This window comes from Neomonachus schauinslandi, chromosome 10 (genome assembly GCF_002201575.2).
Source record: "Neomonachus schauinslandi chromosome 10, ASM220157v2, whole genome shotgun sequence".
Classification (NCBI taxonomy): Eukaryota; Metazoa; Chordata; class Mammalia; order Carnivora; family Phocidae; genus Neomonachus; species Neomonachus schauinslandi.
Window position 1 is genome coordinate 53,565,774 of NC_058412.1, and position 4,812 is coordinate 53,570,585.

A 4,812-nucleotide genomic window follows, 5' to 3' on the forward strand; every position below is an offset into this window, starting at 1 on the left:
ATAAATGAACAGAACTGATAGCTCAGATATGTTTTTCCAGTGCAAACAGAAATCCCTGTTCCCCTTGGCAATAACTATAGTCTGGTTGGAGGTGTTGGTGGTTGTTCTGGAGTGAAGAGCAGTAATGGGTCCTGGTAGGGTAGACTTTCCTTTAGAGTGACCAGTATTTTGTTTTCTGATGAAAGTTTGTTTCTTCCCTTGAGGTAGCCCAAAGTTACTGGGGAGATTACTTTGTCCCAGTCCCAGTATCTACTATGAGAGTCCCCTGTATCAAAATTCCCATATTGCAGAGCTGCATTTGAGGTTAAACTCTACTGGGCACTCTACCAGGTCATGGACATAGTTCTTCTGTTTTTTTTTTTTACTGGCATAGCACAAATTTATTTACTAACCAAAGGGATGATCCTAATTAAATCAACACTTTGAAATAGATGCATGTAAAATGTTTGTGATAAAGATAATTGAACACAGTAATGAAAAAAAAAAAGCAGTATGAAGATTTGCTCATTGAACTGAGCTTGTTCATCTTCACAGCTAATTCCTGTCCACAATGATGATGGAATTTTTACTCTACTTTTTCATATACCCGAGTACAGGTGACATTATTCATGATGCATTCCACCACTAATTTCCCATTTTCCAATTTTCTTGTGATTGTGCTTTCCTTCCCATCCCATTCCTGATGTTGAACCAACGTGCTGTCTGTGAAGTTGCAGACGGTCTCAGTTTTTCTGCCATCAGCTGTAGTTTCTTCAGACTTCTCTCCCAGGTTACATGAAAACTGTGTTGTTTTCAAAGCGCTCTGTTTTTGTGGTGAGGTTTTTGCCGTCAGAAGAGATGATACAATCTGGTTTGGCCATTGCACCCACTTTTCGCAGAGCTATTCCCACTCCTACTTCCTTCATGTATTCGTCAAAGCCTTTGCTTCCCACTAAGCGCCATCTTCCTACCAGCTGCTGAATGGTGGACATGGTGGGTGCGGGCCGGCGGGCCTAGAGAGCAGAGCAGAGTGGGGTGTCGGGAGCTTGGCTTCCCGTTCTTCTGTTTTTTTGAATCAGTGATAAGCCTACCACCAATTCCTCTTTCTGTCCCTACTGCCTCTTTTCCTAGGGTTGTTTTAGAGCTCTTTATTGGAGGGCTTCTCACTTGTCTTTGTGGAATTGCAGATTCTTTAGATCTGTTTCCTCTTGCTTTTTCTAGGAAATTCTCAAAGTTCTGGTGTGTTAGTGGAAACTCTTGGTTTTTCAGCTCTACTAAAATTTATTTTTTACACATTTTCTTTGTCAGTTCAGTGGAATTTAGAGAATGAGACCAGGTAAACACTTTTCTCTGGGTAGTCATTTTAAACTTTCATTTGATCTTCTTCTCTCAAATAAGTCTGAGACCATTTTTTTGGACAAGCCATCTCCAAGATATTTTGCTTTATAATAAAAGGTCAGGCAGCTAGTGCTCTAGAAGAAAACCAAGTTATTATCCCCCTTCTCACAATGAAAATGGCCTTATTGTCTAGAAAATAGAGAACAATATGAAAAGAAAAAATATGAAAAGAAAATTTAAAAAAAAATCTAAAATTCCACCAACATATTCATGTTAACAATTTGATGTGAATAGTTTGGGTTTTTTATGTTTACATAGAAATGTACTTTTCTCCGTAAATGGGATTGTTGTCTTCAATATAGCTAATATTTATCATGCACTTTGTTGATATTTTAAATTAATTATTGTATTTTTACATTATTTTAATGAATTAATTTTCTCATACTTGGTGTTATTATTAGTCCTTTTTTTACAGATGAGGAACTGATGCTCACTGAGGGTAAGTCCCTTGCCCACATTCATCTAACACTTGTAAGCACCACATTCTACTACCTATTGTATTTAAGATTTTATAACCTGATTTGGAAAACAAATCCATAGATTCCTTTTCATGTCAATAACTATGCATGCTACAGCATTAATGGTAATTGTTTCAGAATATTACATTTTATGTATATACTCTATCTTACCAGAATAAACAATCCTGTATTGCATACTACTTACCAATTTGTATTAAACACTTAATGTGAGCTGGGCATTTTTTTTTTTAAAGATTTTATTTATTTAACAGAGAGAGACACAGCGAGCGAGGGAGCACAAGCAGGGGGAGTGGGAGAGAGAGAAGCAGGCTTCCCGCTGAGCAGGGAGCCCGATGTGGGGCTTGATCCCAGGACCCTGGGATCATGACCTGAGCTGAAGGCAGACGCTTAACGACTGAGCCACCCAGGCACCCCGTGAGCTGGGCATTTTTTTGGGCACTGAGATAAGTAAGATGTGGTCTTTGACTGCATGGAATTTTCATTCTAGTCTGGGACCTAGACAATTACAAATAATTACACCAATGACTATTTAATTGCATGAGAGATCCAAGATCCTAGTTTATGTTCAGCATGGGAGCTGGTCTGGCCTGGGAGGCATGAGAAGCCATGTCTGAGGAACTGACATAGCAGAGGAAAGCTTTACTATAGCTTGCTAGGGATTTGGTGGGCATTATGCCTCTACAGCTCAGTCTGTGAAATGGTGTTAAGTAGAATCCAATCCAAGAAGCCTATGAGAACTATATTAACATAATGACATTCTTACTAAGAATCTCTGGGATTAAGATCTCCTTGCTGTGCACAAATCATCTGAATGAATTAAACATGTAATTGAAAGCCTCATCGTGTGCTACTCGAATGCTTTGCTGTACCAGAAATAAAATGAAAATGAAATCATTTTCTCTTTCAAATAAATATTATATACTGTGGGCCTCACTGGCTCCATTAGCACTGTCCGATTGCACAGAGGCGTTTATATTATTTATAATACGTGCGGTAGTAAGAGGCTCCTTCAACTTAAGGCAGACAAGCACTGCAGGATCATTTCCCTCCTTACTGGCTCACACAGTATTTCTTGCCGCTTCTCTCTCCTAAAACCTATAGCTGGTGGGTGTTTTTTGTGTTCTGTTTTTGTTTTGTTTTGAGACTCCAGAGAAGGCAGCCATTTTCAAAGGGTGTTCTTTTGCTCAATATTTTGAGCAGGTCAAAACTAGCATCATCATGAGGCTAGAATATTTTGAGTGAGTCAAAGCTTATACCATCATGAGACTGGTATGAGAATTTTTTGTTCTGGTTGGGTCATGCTTTGTTTGCAGGTTACCTTCCTTGTATCAACTTAGACACCCAGGGTGTGTTGTCAGTAAGTGAAATGCCTGTGAGATCAATCACTGACCCCGTTCATAAAGCTACATGGAGCTCCTTATCATCTTCTGCAATATGATAAAAATGGAAATAATAGTTACCATTCATTGAACACTCCCAATATGTCATGGGCTTCACATACTTTTGTAATTTGATGAGGAAATTGGGGATCAATGATCTTAAATAATTTGCTCAATGTCACTCTGTAAAAAGTAGAGCCAGGATTTGAAGCCAGGTCTTTCTGACATCTGAACATGAGCTTTTTCTATCTCTGATGGTTTTAAAAGAAATGGCTGCAAATATTTTGACTCTTCAGATAGAGAGGTTGGGTCTCTGTCCTCTCCCTTTATTTTTTTTTTCCCTTCCTTTGACAGATTTATTTATTTAAGAAAGAGAGAGAGAGCAAGCAGGGGAGGGGCAGAGGGACAGAGAGCATCTGAAGCAGACTCCCCACTGAGCCTGACATGGGGCTTGATCCCAAGGCCTCAAGATCATGACCCAAGCCCCCAAATTAAGAGTTGGCCACTTAACTGAGCCATCCAGGTGCCCCATGTCCTGTCCCTTTTGAATCTGGGTGAACATGTGACTGTTTCAACAAAAGGAGTATGAAAGTGATAGTATATGACTTTTGAAGTTGGATCACAGAAGGCCATGAACTTCTGCCTTGTTTGCTGGGTTTGCTCCTAAACCAGTAGGTAAGAAGCCTTTTATCCAGATGCCACCATGGTATGTGGAAGCCCAAAACACATGGAGTGGTCATATGTATTGGCATTTGAAGCATGGAAGCTAGAGTTGACAATATCAGCTAAGCCCAGACTTTGAGACATCCCAGTCCAGGTACTAGACATGCAATTGAATAAGCTCTAGATGATTCCAGCCCTATCATTCAATTACCCTTAGGTATTTGAGTCTTTCTAGTTGAAGCCTAAATGCTATGGCACACAGGCATACTATCCTCATTGTTTCTCATCTAAATTTCTGACCATAGCATCCTGAGCATAGTAAGAGCCTTATTGTTTTATACCACTAAATTTGCAGTGATTTATTGTGCAGTAGTATTTTGCAGAGTTGGAAGGGATCTTGGGTATTGACTAAACTACGTTCTACCTAATGACCAGAATCTCATCTATTTCTAATTGAGGGGTCATACACTGGTGATGAATGAGCTAGATCTGGCATTCAGAAGGGGTTTGTTTGGCTGAGATTTTGAGTTTTAAAAATGATTAAATTTTACATGATTTATTTCCAGTTTCTCTGGGAAAACCAGATGATCTGGAAACACTAGGTAAGAAAACAGTCCTATGTTTCTGAATAGCAGCTGTCTCCTTCATGTGGGTCTTTGTTCTCCAGTGTTAGAGTGGTAGAGCACTCCTGATTGCTTACTGGCCCTCCCCCCCCTTCTGCCTGCTTACCGTAGGTAGATATATTTGTAGACCTGAGAGATAGATGATCCTATAGCTTGTTTTTGAGTATTAAAAGGTGGTTAAGAATTCTTCTTTCTTTTGCTTTTATCTTCTGAAATTCAAGTTCAGCTTTGCATTACTGTAATCTATTTTGCATGTATAGTAATTATAGTGATGACTGGAATACCTTTTAA

At 39.3% G+C, this 4,812-nt stretch overlaps 1 pseudogene; it reads right to left on the reverse strand.

Annotated features, from left to right (window-relative positions):
* Positions 1–367: 367 nt before the first annotated feature.
* LOC110588839 lies at positions 368–971 on the reverse strand (annotated as a pseudogene).
* Between the last annotated feature and the right edge of the window lie 3,841 nt (positions 972–4,812).